Raw genomic sequence first — 17,857 nt, forward strand, 5'->3', positions numbered from 1 at the left:
TCCGATTTGCTAAAATTTTGTTAAGAATTTTTGAATCTACGTTCATGAGAAATAATGACTTGCAGTCTCCTTTACTTGTATTGTCTTTTTCTGGGTTTGAAATTAAAGAATAGAATGAATTGGGAAGTGTCCGCTCATCTTAATTTTCTAGAAGAGTTTGCACAGAATTGATATTATTTCTTCCTTAAATGATTGGTATTAATAGAATACCCCACTAAAGCCGTCAAGGCCTGAGGTTTATTTTGTGGGGAGGTCTTTAACTGTAACCTTATTTTCTTTGAATGATGCAAGGCTCTTCAGGTTATCTTTTATCCTTATGTAAGCTTTGGTAATTTATGTCTTTCAAGAAACGTGTCCATTCCACCCATGTTGTGGGATGCAGAATCTTTTTCCACTCTGACCACTGGGGACACAGTCCTGTATCAATTCCAAGATTGTTCTACCTGCTTCTTCTGATGGTTCTTCCAGCGGCCTCAAGCACCTTCCTGACACTGACACACTGCTCAGGACTTGACGAGAACCTGCAGGCTTCCAGGGCCCTCTATCATGCTCGCTCCATCTCTTCTCTGGTATTCTCTGCCTGTAAATTTTAGCCACTTCACCTCCCTGAATCTTCCCCTCAGTCTTTCAGTTCAGGGAAACCACTGGGCTCTGCGTGGCCCCCTCTCCCTGGAAACTTGCTCCCGGTAGGAAGCCCAGGCGCTCCAGCCTCGCCTCATTGGTCTTCCTTCTCTGCTAGATCACGGCCCTGTGCTGCTTTTATTCAATGGCCGACGGCAGTTACTACATGTATTTGGTCTGTTTTGTTTTTTTTAAGTTGTTTGTGATAAATCCAGTCCTTTTTCTCTGTCATGGGCAGAGGCAGAAGTCCATTTTGGCCACTTTGAAATTGAGGTTTCCTGTAGAATACCCAACTGCAGATATCTACCCTATAGTTGTAACAGGAGAGACTGTGACCAAAACTAAATATTCAGGAGCAAGTGCACAGAGCTAGTAACTAAAACCAAGAGTGCCACGGGAGACAGTCTGTAGTGGAGGAAGGACAGTATCTTACAGGCAAAACCCACAGAGACAGGGACAAAAAGGAGACCATGAAGCAGAGAAGTGGAAGCAGGAGAGAAGCTGAAGAAACTCGTCAGAGATGAGGCCGCCGCACTCAGGGCTTGGAGAGTTTCCCAATACTGAGGGGCTCCCAGGGCCCAGGGCCCCAGAGACCCACACACAGGCACATACACAGAGCCGCTTTTGCCTTGCCTGTGCTCTGCTGCGATTCTGGGCACACTGGTTCCCTTCATCAGAGAAGACCGAGACGGCGTGAGCGAGTGACATGGCGGGAAGTGGTATAGCGGGCAAGGGGAAGGGATCAGCGGCTGGGAGAGGCCTTGGGCGTGCCATCTGTGCACAGGAGGAAAAGGCAATCAACAGCTAGAGCCGGGGGGTGGCAGAAAAGATACTTGGTGGGTGAAGATCCCAGAAGACGGGAAGGAGAGAGGAGGGAGGAACAGGTACCAAAGCAATGAAGGCTGAAGACTGGAGAGGACCCAGATCTGCCAAGGACCACTCGCTATTTCCTAAGAGAGACTGTGAGACACAGACAGGTCACAGGCTGGACTATGACGGCCTGACTACAAGCCTCAGGCTTGTTTCTACTGGCCTAAGCCTGCAATTCTGAGACCTCTCCCCATGGCTGGTGGCAGGAAGCCCCTTAAATGCATGGCGGCAGTAGGCCCAGTTTAGGACTCCTTTGGACCACTGAAATGGTGTGACATACACAAGACACTAAAGAAATCCATCCTCCACAGCACCTGTACCTGAAGCATCAGGTTCCACGTAGGAGAAGTGGACCCACCTGATTTTTAAAAAGTAGAAGCGTATCACATTGACCAAATATGGCAATCCAAACTGGTCCAAGCCAAGACAGGATACAGAGGGCTGGATCTGGCCGCAGCTGGCTCCAGAGCACGGAAGGAATAAGGCCCGGCCACTTCCTGCTCTCAGGTCTGCCTGACACACAGGTGGCTACATGTGATCGTGAGCTGATGGCAGCAGGTCCATCAGCTCGACAAAAGTGCCAGAGCTGAGTCCCTGGTTTGACTGGCCTGGCCTGGATCATATGTTCATTGGGACCAATCACCAGGGCCAGAGGGACTGGTTGGCTGAGCGCAGAGTGGACTACCTTCACTGGATGTACATGGGCCAAGAGCAAAGAGCAGGTAAGTGATTCCTAGGAGGGAGGCACAGGCTAGGAGACGTTAAACAACTAGTGTCTCCTACAGTTAGAAATCTGACGCCACTGCAAGGTGTCAGCTCGGGGGGACTGCTCCAGGAGTGGAAAGCACAGACGCAAGAAGCCAGGGCCTGCACCTGCGTCTGTGATGGAACGCAGTCCGCGCAGGACATGCGTGACAAGCCGCAACACTGGAGGACGGCAGCGTCGGTCTGGGAACACTGTTTTGCAGAGTGTGCATCATGGATGCTCAGAAAACAGCTTCTCCTCGACCTTCGAGCCCACTGCCCCTTTTATTCCCCTTCCAATGAATCCATAATTCCATCTTGAGAATTCAACTGGAACTAATTCCTTTGTTAAATAAGCTTCATTTGGGAGCTGAATGCCACAGACCTCAGGAGAAAATGCATCTTGCTTTTGCAGAGATCAACATGGTTCAGCAATGCCCAAGCTCCTCTTTCAGAGAGGTGAACCTCAGCTTAGAGCAAGGGCCGAGGAGGCTTCCACACTGAAGGTGACACGGAGAAGAGGTAGTAATCACCTGGGAGCCAGTCCAGGAGCAAACGGCGCGCGTGGCCACCTGCTGCTTCCCTGCACCCTGCCAGGAGAGCGCTGCAAAGCAGAGGCATCCAGGTTCCCAAGTGGGCACCAGCAACACCTCCAAGGCAGACTCCAAGCTCCCCCTGCTGGCGGGGACCTGAGGAACCTGAGAATGAGGTTCCAAAAGTAGTCCCTGCAGAGGCTGAGTCTGATCAGGAATAAAAGTAGACCGGGTGGCGGGGAGGGTGGCGTGGTGTGTGTGTGTTCAGTCCTGTCTGACTCTCTGCAACCCCATGAACTGCAGCCCACCAGACTCCTCTGTCCATGGAATTTTCCAGGCAAAAATACTGGAGTGGGTTGCCATTTCCTTCTCCAGGGATCTTCCTTGACCCAGAGATCGAAACCAGGTCTCTTGAGTCTCCTGCATTGGCAGGTGGATTCTTTACCACTAGCATCACCTGGGAATCCCCAGATAGGGGTGAACCAAACACTTAAAAATGGTTCAAATGGTAAAATTCATGTTATGCATTGTTTTTGTTTGGTTGCTAACTCATGTCCAACTCTGCGACACCATGGACTACAGCACGCCAGGCTTCCCTGTCCTTCACTAACTTCCTGAGTTTGCTCAAACTTATGTCCATTGAGACAGTGATGGTATACAACAGTCTCATCCTCTGTCACCCCTTTCTTCTCTTGCCCTCAATCTTTCCCAGCATCAGGGTCTTTTTCAATGAGTTGGCTGGTCAAAGTACTGGAGCTTCAGCTTCAGCATCACTCCTGCCAGTGAATATTCAGGGTTGATTTCCTTTAGGGTTGACTGGTTGGATCTCCTTGCAGTCCAAGGGACTCTCAAGAGTCTTCTCCAACAACACAGTTTGAAAGCATAAATTCTTTGGCGTTCAGCCTTCTTTATGGTCCAACTCTCAGATCCATACATGACTACTGGAAAAACTATGCTGCTGCTGCTAAGTCACTTCAGTCGTGTCCGACTCTGTGTGACCCCATGGACTGCAGCCCACCAGGCTCCCCCGTCCCTGGGATTCTCCAGGCAAGAACACTGGAGTGGGTTGCCATTTCCTTCTCCAATGCATGAAAGTGAAAAGTGAAAGTGAAGTCCCTCAGTCGTGTCCGACTCTTCACGATTGCATGGACTTCAGCCTACCAGGCTCCTCTGTCCATGGGGTTTCACTGGAGTGGGGTTGCCAACACCTTCTTTGACTATATGGACCTTTGTCAGGAAAGTGATGTTTCTGCTTTTTAATACACTGTCTAGATTTGTCATAATGTTTTCTTCCAAGGAGTTAAGTGTCTTTTAATTTTGTGGCTGCAGTCACCGACTGCAGTGATTTTGGAGCCCAAGAAAATGAAACTTGACACTGTTTCCACTTTTTCCCCATTTATTTGCCATGAAGTGATGAGACTGGATGCCATAATCTTCTCTTTTTGAATGTTGAGTTTCAAGGTGCCTTTTTCACTCTCTTTTTTCATCAAGAGGCTCTTTAGTTCCTCTTCAGTTTCTGCCATTAAAGTGGTGTCATCTGAAAAAACAAAAACAAGAAAGTGGTGTCATCTGCATATCTATGGTTACTGATATTTCTCCTAGCAATTTTGATTCCAGCCTGTGAGTCATCCAGCCCAGCATTTCGTATGATGTACTCTGCATATAAGTAAGCAGGGTGACAATACACAGCCTTGACATACTCCTTTTTCAATTTTGAACCTGTCCATTGTTCCATGTCCTATTCTAACTGTTGCTTCTTGTACTGCACAAGGTTTCTCAGGCAGCAGACAAGGTGGTCTAAGGTGGTCCCATCACTTTAAGAATATTCCACAGTTTGTTGTGATCCACACAGTCAAAGGCTTTAGTGCAGTCCAAGCAGCAGAAGTCGACGTTTTTTGGAATTCCCTTGCTTTTTCTATGATTCAGCATTTCTCTGGTTCCTCTGCCTTTTCTAAATCCAACTTAAACATTTGGAAGTTCTCGGTTCACGTACTGCTGAAACCTAGCTTGAAGGATTTTGAGCATAATCTTAGTAACGTTTGAGATGCATGGTAATTTGAACTTTTTTGTTGTTGTTTTTTAGCTTTTTATTTATTTATTTATTTATTTTTACTTTATTTTACTTTAAAATACTGTATTAGTTTTGCCATACATCAACATGAATCCACCACGTGTGTATACGTGTTCCCAATCCTGAACCCCCCTCCCACCTCCCTCCCCATACCATCTCTCTGGGTCATCTTTGGGATTGGAATGAAGACTCAGCAGGCCTACAGCCACTGTTGAGTTTTCCAAATTTGCTGGCATGTTGAGTGCAACACTTTAACAGCATCATCTTTTAGGATTTGAAAAAGCTTAGCTGGAATTCCATCACCTCCACTAGCTAAGGCCCATTTGATTTCACACTCCAGGATATCTGGCTCTAGGTGAGAGACCACACCATTGTGGTTATCTGGGTCATTAAGAGCTTTTCTGTACAGTTCTTCTGTGTATTCTTGCCACCTCTTCTTAATCTCTTCTGCTGCTAGGTCCTTGCCATTTTTGCCTTTATTGTGCCTATCTTTGCATGAAATGTTCCTTTGGTATCTCCAATATTCTTAAAGAAATATGCATACTTTATCGTTAAGATTATAAGAAATGAAAGGGGAAAAGCAGACAGGAAAACTGCGGGCTCTGCTCTCCAGCCCCAGTCCCCCTGCTGGCAGTCCTTGGGCTGGCCCTGTGGTGGCCAGCCTCCCACACTGTCACCAGGGATCTCTATCTCCTGGTGTTGAGTAGTACTGGCTTGTGTAATCAGAACATTGCAGAAATGATGATGCCTTTGGAGGGCAGGTCATGAAGGATACTTCAGCCTCTGACTTGCAGCTCTCTTGGATTACTCATTCTGGGAGAAGTCAGCTGCCATTTTGTGAAAAGACACAAACAGCGAGTAGAAAGGCACACTTGGCAAGGAACCAGGACCCCACCCATACCCACACGAGCAGATCCTCCAACCTGAGCCAAGCCTTCAGATAATCAAAGCCCTGGCTGACATCTGGACTTGAAGATGAAAACCATGAACTATAACTCCTCACTTAAGCCCCCACCAAATTCCTGGCCCATAGAAACTAAGATCATAAATGTCCTTTTAAGCCACTAATCTTAGGTACTTTGCTATCCAGTATTCAGCAATATAACTCCAGTTGCCGGCACACAAGTCTAGTCTCCTAGCTACCATGTCACGTTAGCAGGGCTTGCTCTCCCTCAGTGCCATGACCTCGCCCTGCTAGATGAATGCTTCCAGAGGGTGTGGACCCAGGGTGTCATTAATGCCCTCTGCCCCTCTATGTCCCCAATTTCCCTGTGTGTTGTAAATGCCCAATAAACATGTACTACATTAACTTAAATTTCTGTCTCTCTGTAGGGGAGAAACCTCATGAGCACAGTGTTTCCCTCTCCTAGCAATCCCTTTCCATAACTCAGAATGAGAAATGAGTCCACAAGTCAATGCAATCAGCTTCAAGAAACTGTGTCCAGCAGGCAACCCCGATACCCCAAGAAGTACCCCCAGTGCGGCACAGATCAGCAGCATGTGTCCACCCAACTACCCCTGCCGAGTCACAGGCTTCAAATGGCCCATCAACAAGGACTTAACTAACCCACCACCGCCTGCCACCCCACCAAGGTGTCAACACAGAGCCCTGGGGAAAGACATTAGGAGTTCCTCACAGGCCGCTCACATCTCTGCACACCTGGTGAGCTTAGGCACTGTCGGCCTTTGTTCTGGACTTTTTTCCAAGGATGTTCATATAGTGAACAGCCTTGGAAGACAGAGACAGACTTGCTCTCTGACTGCTCATTGTAAACTTCAGGCACCCTGATGGCTCCTTTCCTGTAACACAACCACCTACAAGTACAGGTGTGCGCTTAACCTGTATAAGAAAATGCTCATTCTCTGGCCACACGACTCCTATGAAAACAAAGTCCTTCCACTGAGCCAGGATGCTTGCGTCTCCTGCCAGCGTCCATACTGCTGCAGCAGGCTCACCAGTTAACTCGCAAGCAGAGTACAAGCTCAGACTTGTTACAATTCCTGATAAGTGAAGTGAAGTCACTCAGTCGTGTCCGACTCTTTGTGACCCCGTGGACTATAGCCCGCCAGGTTCCTCCATCCATGGGATTCTCCAGGCAAGAATACTGGAGTGGGTTGCCATTTCCTTCTCCAGGCTATCTTCCCGACCCAGGGATCGAACCCAGGTCCCCCCACATTGAAAGCAGACACTTTAACCTCTGAGCCACCAGGGAAGCTACAATTCCTGATAAGAGACCTGGAATTCTAGGTTTTACCCTGCTGGTTCTTGAGCAGAAAATTGCATATGTCTTCAGCCATAAAAGAGTGTTGCTAAGAACACAGGAAGGTGTTTTGATAAAGGGTCATTGATTGATTGGGTTGTTGCTTTTTTTTCAAGATATACAGAAATCTCAAGAAAAAAAGTTGAATTCCTTGGATCTTTTTTCTTAGCAGGGTTTAGTAAGAGTCTACAGGGCAGAGTGGGGAGGAAACCTGGTATGCCCAAGCAGAACTAGAAAAAAGTGCCTATGACTGTGAGGCCACAGAAGTCCCCAGGACACCCATCTACAGGGGTTAACCAAATTAGCCCCACTTCCAAGATAAAGAGCCTACTGACCAAACCACATGTTCCTCTGCAGACACGGTAGTCTGAACCTCCTTGGGCTGCCATACAGAATACCTTAGCCTGGGGGGCTTAACAGAAATCTTCTCACAGCTCTGGGGGCTGGAAGTCTGGAGAGGACTCTCCTCCTGGTGTGGAGAGAGCAGTCTTGTGTGTCCTCACATGGTGGCGAGAGGAAGCCAGCTCTCTGGCACCAACCCCAGGGGATTAGGGCTTTGACATAGGAATGGGGGCGAGGGCTGGGAATTCAGTCCACAGCAGGCAACCTGAGATCCTGGCCCCCAGGAGGTCCCAGGACACACTCACAATACTGATTCAATCTACAGCACTTATGGACCCCTCAAGCCCAGGGAACCTTGAACACCACCTGTCACAGGGTGGGGAACAGCAACATTATGTGCAGTAGGTGACTGGTGATTTATTTATAAAATAAACTAATAAAATTTATAAAATCTCAAGGGAGCAGGGACCTTCCTCACCCCTTCTCTCAACACCTCAGTGTATACTGATGGTCAGATTAGTCAAATCATCTGAAGACATTCCCTTTGCTTTCATCTAAACCCAATTTCCTGACTTTTTGGTCTCACTAAAAAAAAAAAAAAAAAAAAAAACACTCATTATTCTAACAATAATTTCTGCTTAAAACCCCTCTAAATGGTTTTAAAGTCAGATAAGCAGTTGCAAGAAGGGCATGTGAAGACGCCCAGTGCCCAAGAGTCATAAGACAGTGCGCCATTATAACTCAACATCCGGCAAAAGCAGGAAAGAGGCGAGATGTCACGGGAAAGGAGCCTACTCAGTTAAGGGTCTGAGAAACCTCAACAAAAACCTGGGCCCAGAAAAGCTACGAGAGCAAAGGCCAGGCTGGACTAGACTCTTCCGACAACTGGGCTGCCATCTACAGTGCCCCTCGGTCACAGGGCAGCTCAGTCACTCCACAGCAGGGGCTCTGACCCGGGATTCCCAGATCCCAGAGCCAGGGCCTCCTCATGCACTTCCCAGCCAGCCGTCCACAAACGCTGGACCTCCCCCCATACCATAACAAGCATTTCTTACCACGGTGAAAGAAATTCGGGCCCACCTCCAAGACCAAAACACACACAAAGAACAACATTAAAAAGGGGAATACACTGACACTCAAACTAAAACCCTAGAAGCCTTGACACAGTTATCTTTCAAAGGAAAATTTTCTCACAATAGTGACAAAATCCGGGCTGAGAAAAGACATGTGTGCTGGACAGGAAGACAGAAGAGGCTGGACACCATTCATGCGGCCGTCCGGGTTCCACTCGGTGACACGCTGAACAGGTTTGCCCCTTCCAATCAGCACCTGCTGTAGGTACTGATGTACCGAAAAGTAACACCCTTGATATTCAACCGAGAATATGGTCAACAGGCATATTTTTTCCGATCAATGTTGCTGATCAATTACATAATAAAAGAGAAAGGGGGAAGAGGAATTCACTTTTGGCATCAGAATGAATTTATGTGTCTCTCTCTCATGCAGCACTTACAAACCTCAGGACTGTTCCTACTCAGGATTCTGCCTTAATAACAGATGACCTTCCAAGCCCAGTGAGAAATGTGTGGTCTGTGTTTCAAGGAAATCATGTGTGTCTCCAGGAGGGAGAGGAAGCCAGCACCTCCTGGAGCAACCAGCCTCGGGGCGAACAGAACTCACACCCGACACTGCTGGGTAAGGCCCAGTGGCCCTCTGTACAGGCAGGCACTGCCAGCCCACAGCTGCCCTAACCAGAGCCTCTGATGAGGGAGGCCGGGGAATCGTAAAAGGAGAAAAACATCTCCTCCCCAGTTACGTTCAACTGATGGAAGTCAAGCTCTCAGGACTCGCCACGTCAGACGATATTGCAGGTCCAGATTTTCACTGTGAAAACAAATTGGGAAATCAACCAAGTGTGGGGTCAGTGCCGAGTCTCCCCACTTCTTAACCTCTCTCTTTGCCATCACCTCCCACCCCATCCTGACTCCTCAATCAAGGCTCAGGGGCCCAGAGGGGCTCACCTTGTCACATGGCAGGGTTAGCCTCAATAGGGATGTTTGCATTTCAAAAAAAAAAAACTCCGGAGGAAGCAAAGCTTTGCCTAAACAGTGAATCTCCATTGTTGGAATTCCAGGCACCTTGGTTCCCTAGGGGTCCAGAGCTTGCTTGTTATCACACTACTAGGGGTGGAAGGTGGGTATGTTGTGGTCCCTGGGATCACACTGCTTCGGAAGCCACGTCTTCTGCCTAAGAATGAGGTGGCTGGCCCCTCTCTGTGCCTCTCAACTGATTTCAGACTTTCAGCCCCTCGTGCCTCCTTTCACAAACGCTCTCTGCTCGGCTGCGTCCCAGCGCCGTGGATGCACAGACCCTGACACGCCTGTCAGCCTCTCCTCCCGAGCTGTCCAGCGAGGAAGGGGAGGGAACACTGCAGTCACGCGGTTCCTAACCCAGATGTATTGAATAGTCAGTCTCTAACGTAAAAAATAAAGCTTCATTGGTAGTAATTTTGCTAAGCAACTTCAGTTCCCTTTGTCTCAATTTCTACCTCTATTAATACAGAGAAAGACACTTTTCACATGAAATTCATGAGCTTATGTCTATATGTCACTGTCCAACATCATATACCCTCCACAGGTATGACTATCTCTTTCCATGGTAACAAGATCACTGGCAGAAAATCATTTTACAGTAAAAGGAAGGTGGGACACCTCGCAAAACAAACCCGAGAGGAGTCTCCTCCCTCTAAGCAGCCCAGTCTGTTTCAGGCCAGTCTGCCACAAATCCGGCCAGCAGAACCGCTCCTCACTGCCTCTGCTTCCGCCTCGTCGATGCGCCGTCCCTTTCTGAGTATCATCGACAATCGCACCACGTTGCAGTCTCGTAACTTCTCTCTCCTTTTAACCTCTGTGTAAACCACTTGACAGTAACTGTCCATTCTGGCAGAGAAGGTCTTGATCAAAATCTTTTGCTTACAGAGAATTAATCCCGGCTCCTGGATGTCAGTGCCGCGATTCTTTGAAGAGGCCAGTAAGCTGGAGTTTCCACAGCCTTGGAGGAAAACAACCCGACTCAGAGAAGCTGCAAGCCACAGATTCAGTCCTTGCGTTAGGCTGCCATCTAGTGACAGAAAGGAATATCTGCTGCTGACCGCGGGTGGTTTTCACCTCCCACATTCTAAGTTGACGGAGAGGGGGAGAAAACCTCTAAATAATAGATGCCAATATAACCTGTCATAGTTCAAATGGCCAAATTAATATTCAAGCTATTCTTCTTCAGGCATCAGGATACATCATTATTTAAGAAAACAGATTTCATAGCAGACTCAACCTTCCTCAAAAATCTGGTGGCTTCCCTGGTGGCTCAGATGGTAAAGAATCCGCCTGCAATGCGGCGCATTGAACCTGGGTTCAATCCCTGGGTTGCAAAGATCCCCTGGAGAAGGGAAAGGCTACTCACTCTAGTATCCTGGCCTGGAGAGTTCGGATATGACTTAGCGACTAAGCACACGTGTGCGCACATGCGCGCGCACACACACACACACGAGAATTTCATGGACTATACAGTCCATGGGGTTAAAAAGAGTTGGACACGACTGAGTGACTAAGTGCACGCGCACACACATCCAGTATCTGTACTTATAAGATTTCCCAGGAGGCTCAGTGATTAAAAAAAAAAAAAAAAATCCTCCTGCCAACACAGGAGACACAGATTCGACGCTTGGGTTGGGAAGATCCACTGGAGAAGAAAATGGCAACCCACCCCAGTATTCTTGCCTCGGAAATCCCATGGACAGAGAAGCCTGGTGGGCTACAGTCCATGAGATCGCAAATACTTGAACATGACTTAGCATTCATCACAGAGACACAGGCACAAGATATTTGCCATAACATTTTAAAAGAAGATTGCAAAAACCTAGTTTTCATCCGTAGAATCAAATAAAGTAAAACTGATCCACATAACAAGCTGCAGATCTCTTTTACCACTGGTGCAGAACTTAACAGCTTTTTTCTCATGTATTTTGGCATAAGAAAAACCTTATTTCTTTCACCTTTTGAGTTCCACAGCATTTTTCAACAACCTTTAGTTATAACACATCAAAGGAAAGTTTTTATGTAAAATGAAGTCAAAATTCTTGAGTTCAGAGACTGCTTCCTGGTTTTGTTGTTGTTCAGTTGCTCAGTCGTGTCTGACTCTTTTGGACCCCATGGACTGCAGCATGTCAGGCTTCCCTGTCCTTCAGTATCTCCCAGAGATAGTTTCCTGATATAAACTGGCTCAAAGCAGCTAATTATTAGATCTTTGACTGCTACTGCTACTGCTGCTGCTGAGTCGTTTCAGTCGTGTCCAACTCTGTGCGACCCCAGAGACGGCAGCCCACCAGGCTCCCCCATCCCTGGGATTCTCCAGGCAAGAACACTGGAGTGGGTTGCCATTTCCTTCTCCAATGCATGAAAGTGAAAAGTGAAAAGTGAAAGTGAAGTCACTCAGTCGTGTCTGACTCTTCGCGACCTCATGGACTGCTGCCTACCAGGCTCCTCCGTCCATGGGATTTAGTACGGGAGTGGGGTGCCATTGCCCTCTCCAAGATCTTTGACTATCAACCATTAATTACCTATTTATTTTTTCTCTGATTTTCTCATTTGTGTACATCATTGTTGTTGTTGATCAGTTGCTCAGTCGTGTCTGACTCTTTGCAACCACGTGGACTGTAGCCTCTGTCCCTGGGATTTCCCAGGCAAGAACACTGGAGTGGGTTGTCATTTCCTCCTCCAGAGGATTTTCCTAACCCAGGGATTGAACCTGTGTCTCTTACATCTCCTGCACTGGCATGCAGGTTCTTTACCACTAGCACTACCTGGGATGCAAACGTGAGTCTAAACAAATTTCCAGACAGAGATGAGACCTCCTTTGGTAAAAAAAAACACCTGAAGAAAATTTCATCCCCAGGGCAAGGGCAGCCAGAATAGATCCGCTACCACCGCAGAACTTGATGGAGGAAGAAAAGCCAGCTGGTCTCTGAGAGCTGTCCCGGGGCTGAGGCTGTGACTGCATGTAACTGATTTGCCTGTTCCCAGCAGCAGTGAGCTTGATGGGTGGGAGGATCTGTCCTGCACCCAGGAAAGGAATTCAAGGAAAGGACCTTGAATATTCATTGGGAGGACTGAGGCTGAAGCTGAAGCTCCAATACTTTGACCACCTGATGATAATAGCCAATTCACTGGAAAAGACCTCGATGTTGGGAAAGATTGAGGACAGGAGGAAAAGGGGGCGGCAGAGGATGAGACGGTTAGATGGCACCATCAACTCAATGGACATGAATCTGAGCAAACTCCGGGAGATGGTGAAGGACAGGGAAGCCTGGAGTGCTGCAGTCCATGGGGCTGCAAAGACTCAGACACGACTGAGTCAGTGAAAAACAACAAACTGATTTCTCTGGCCGTATCTTACAGTTCTGTGGCAGTGTTAGGCTTGGAATCTACGCTAGCTTGAGCACTTTCTTTGGCTGGGCCTTATCCTTTGGCTGGCTACTTTCCTAAGAGCAGGATGGAAGACACTTGGGTAGAATCACAAAGGCACAGGACAGGACAAGACTCACATCCGGTTTATCACTCGTCTTCTGATGGCTTCCAGGTCTGAAGACCAGCTCTCTTAGTTTATCAAAACCAGAGGAGAAGGAGACGACCGAGGATGAGATGGCTGGATGGCATCACGGACTCGATGGACATGGGTCTGAGTAAACTCCGGGAGATGGTGATGAACAGGGAGGCCTGGTGTGCTGCGATTCATGGGGTCGCAAAGAGTCGGACACGACTGAGCGACTGAACTGAACTGGCAGTCCGAGCTCCACATGTTTTTGTCCAAGGTCACAAATTCCTTTTTATTAAGCTTTTCTAGATACCACAGCATTGGAGAAGGAAATAGCAACCCACTCCAGTGTTCTTGCCTGGAGAATCCCAGGGACAGGGGAGCCTGGTGGGCTGCCGTCTATAGAGTCGCACTGAGTCAGACACGACTGAAGCGACTTAGCAGCAGCAGCAGCAGCAGCAGATACCACAGCGGGTGGTCCAATTCTGCCATCTTGCCTGTCCAGCAGGATCAGACTTAGAAAGAGTCTCCAGGACCAAGGAATTGTGGAATCTAGAAAATAAAGATGGAATCAGAGCACTGCAGCATTATTTACAACAGCCAGGACATGGAAGCAACCATCTGTCAATGGACAGATGAATGGATAAATAAACTGAGGTACATGTATGTGATGGAATGTCACTCAGCCATAAAACAACAGGAATGCATTGGAGCCAGTTCTGGTGACATGGATGAACCTAGAGACTGTTATATGGAGCAAAGTAAGTCAGAAAGAGAAAAGCAAACACCATGCATTAACACAAGATTCCAGGACTTTGGCCACCTCATGCGAAGAGTTGACTCACTGGAAAAGACTCTGATGCTGGGAGGGATTGGGGGCAGGAAGAGAAGGGGGTGACAGAGGATGAGATGGCTGGATGGGATCACTGACTCGATGGATGTGAGTCTGAGTGAGCTCCGGGAGTTGGTGATGGACAGGGAGGCCTGGCGTGCTGCGATTCATAGGGTCGCAAAGAGTCGGACACGACTGAGTGACTGAACTGAACTGAATGGGACCTAGAAAAAATGGTACTGCTGGACCTATTTGCAGGGCAGGAAGAGAGACACAGACACAGAGAACAAACTCGTGGACAGGGCGTGAGAAGGAGAGGGCGGGACGAACTGAGAGAGTAGCACTGAAACAGATACACTACTATAAGCAAAACAGACGGCTGGTGGGAAGCTGCCGTCTATCACAGGGAGCTCAACCCCGGGCTCTGTGATGACCTAAAGGGTGGGATGAGCAGGGCGGGTGGGAGGGAGGTTCAGGAGGGAGGAGACGTGTGTATACCTACGGCGGCTTCATGTTGATGTACAGCAGAAACCAACACAACATTGTAAAGCAATTATCCTCCAACTTAAAAAAAATTCGATTGATTTTTAAAAAGGCAAAAAGAAGGTAAAAAATCAAGACAAAAAGAAAAAGATGGAATCAGAGAACCCAACTACACAGCAGCATCAATTCATTTGAAGTTGACACAGTAGAAAAAGAGAACCCACTGCAGTGAGGAGCCCAAGCACCACAACTAGAGAAACGCCCCCACTCACTGCAGCTAGAGAAGGCCCACCCAGCAACGAAGACCCAGCACAGCCAAAAATAAAGTTACAAAAAATTTAAGGCATTTAATATATTTAAACACCAACTCAGCATTTCCTCTTTCAAGAACCTATGAAGAAGAACCACTAGGTGTCAAGCTTTCGGTGTTCTTTAAACTGTCCTATATAATGGTGTATAGTCAGAAACTGACAAAGCATGATTAAACATTTCGACCATATCCAGGTTGTGTAGTATCAACCCAACTAACATCATGCTCTCAAAGAACACTTAAAGAGACAGAGCTCACACTACTATGTTCAAGGAAATCTAAGTCACGTAAAAGTACTTATAAGGTCTCTCCAGTTTTTAAACAAACACACCAGTGGAAGGAAGTGCATCTCTTCAACACTGGCTGTATTTGTGTAGCACAGTTGTTTTCTTCTTTTTAAACCTTGATTCTCGGTGTTTTTCAATAAACATTAGATTATGCAATGATAAAAGTTAAGCCTTACAGGAAAGAGAACCCTCTTACACTGTTGGTGGGAATGTAAGGGGTGACACCACTGTAGAAAACAGAATGTAAGGGTCTCAAAAATCTAATAACAGAACTATCATGTGACCCAGCAATTTCACTCCTGCATACAGATCTGAAAACTAAAACAGAAACACTAATTCAGAAGGATACATGCACCCAGATGTTCACAGCAGCACTATTTACAGTAGCCGGGACACAGAAACAACCTAAGTGTCCATCAGCAGAGGACTGGATAAAGATATGGTACATATATACAATGGAATACTACCCAACCATAAAAAGAATGAAATTTTGCCGTTTGCTGCAATACAGGTGGGCTCAGAGGGCATTATGCTAAGTGAATAAGTCAGACAGAGGAAGACAAATACATACACCACTTACATGTGGAACCAAAGAAGACAACGAACTCTAATGAACATAACAGGAAAGAAGCAGACTCACAGATGCAGAGACCAAACTAGCGGGCACCAGTGGGGAGAGCTGGGAGGACCACAGCAGGGTGGGGGAGTGGGGGCACACACTGCTGGGTGTAGCCTAGGCCAGGAGTCCCCACCCTCTGGGACCTAAGGCCTGACGATCTGAGGTGGAGCTGATGTAATAATAGTAATAAAAATGAAGTGCACAGTCAGTGTGCTTGAGTCATCCCGAAACCATCCTCCACCCCCATCCATGGAACAAAATCAGTCTCTGGTGCCAAAGAGGTTGGGAACCCCTAGAACAGGCTATATGGGGACTTCCCTGGGGTCCAGTAGCTAAGACTCTGAGTTCCCAACGCTGGAGGGCCAGTTTCGACCCCCGGTCAGGGAACTAGATCCCACACACCAAATACACACACACAGACAAAAATCCCAAGTGCCACATTAAAAGAGCCTTCACAGCCAAATAAACCAATAAATAAATATTAAAAATAAGTTATTAGAATGTATTGGGCTTCCCTGGTGGCTCAGTGGTAAAGAACCTACCTGTCAATGCAGGAGACGTGGGTTCGATCCCTGGGTCAGGAAGATCCCCTGGAGGAGGAAATGGCAACCCACTCCAATATTCTTGTCCAGAGAATCCCATGGACAGACGTAGCCTGTCAGGCTACAGTCCATGGGGTCGCAAAGAGCTGGACAAGATTTAGTGACTAAACAACAAAAAACAATGTCTTGTACAACACTGGGAATATAGTGATATTTGGTATTAATAATCACCGTAAATGGAGTGTCACCTTGAAAAATCACATAAAAAATGAAACTGTTTAGAAAGTCAAGCTTCACCAAAGCCATCCCTCCCACTAAGTCTTTTTCACATCGTCTTCCTCTGAGCCTCCTCCCTGGGACTCAGACTCATTGTAAGAGCTGAGATGGAGCCCAGCAGGCCCCAGAGACTTCACATGGAGAGGCACCGTGGCATCCTGACTACACAAGTCATGTGGCTGAATACCCATGGGACGCTCTGAGCACCTCTGATCAGACCTTCTGGAGTATTTGTGCCTTCCTCTTTCATTTGGGCGGCCCTGGATATCCACAGGAGCAGGATTTTTGTCGGGAGCCAGTACGAGAGATCTCACCCATGGCAAAGGTCATATGGAAGAGAATTGTTAAGCAAGGCTTTAGGACTCGAGGGGCTCCCTAGACTGTGCGAGCATCTACCCCAACACCAGAATCTGTCTGTCTTACTATTTTGTGTCTTTTACTAACTCTCTTGACATTAACAAGGGGTTATCTCCGACCACCATTTTTTGGAGAAAATCAACTTAGGGCTCTAGCTAATAAGTCTCTTGGACATGAGAAGAATATTTTAAATCAAACCCCCTCTGTTAACATTTTAGCCTGTTTGGCAGGTTTATCTAAACTTTTATAGCTATACATATGATTGTTTACAGCCTCTCAACTGTGAGAGGCACGGGAAGCCTAAAATATAGAGCCTTTTAAAGAGTTAAAAGTTATTAGAGTAGTGTTGGTGTAGGATTTTATTATTGGGCCAATGTTTGTTGTTAAGTTTTTATACCTCTTATCTACTGTGTACCTCGGAGTATATTAGTTAACATAGTTGGAATGTAAAAAAAAAAAACAAGTGTAGCCTTGAAATTAACCACATCAGACTTTTGAGCTAATTGGTGCTTTCTTGTAACTCACTGCACCTTTGCTCCGTGAGAAATATAACTCTGTTTAATACTTTCTGAGGCTGACATAGATTAGAAATATAAAGAAAAAACACTTTGAGAGAAAATAAGTTTTCTGGTTGAGCAGCCTTTATCAAAAGAGGGTCATAAAATGTTCACAGGCCTCCAAGGCCAGAAGATAATGTACACAATATTGTTTATGGGAAAGATATCCAGAAAAAATCCTGGTTTTGATAAAGACAAAACAGATGTAATGTTTGGGCTGACTCTGTATGACTTTACATCTTTCATTTCCCTCTATGTACAAGTTAAGGTATAAAAGTCCCTTTTAAAAAAATAAAATAATGGGTCTCATTCACCGAAGAAGCTTGGTCACCCCGTGTTTTTCTTTTTTTCTTTCTTTCTCTCTCCCTCTCCCTCCCTCTCTTTTTCAGGCTGACCCCTTGGAACACAGAGGCTCTCTGCGTTCACTTTCCTGCCTGAACTTCTAAGACTTTATTAGCTTTCTGTGTAAACCAAAAAATATCAGCCTCTTTCTCTCCTCTATTTTCTTATCTACAACATTCTTTCCTTATCCCTCTCTAAATCATCCGCCAACGCTGTTTCTC

The sequence above is a fragment of the Capricornis sumatraensis genome, chromosome 20, assembly GCF_032405125.1.
Source record: "Capricornis sumatraensis isolate serow.1 chromosome 20, serow.2, whole genome shotgun sequence".
Lineage (NCBI taxonomy): Eukaryota > Metazoa > Chordata > Mammalia > Artiodactyla > Bovidae > Capricornis > Capricornis sumatraensis.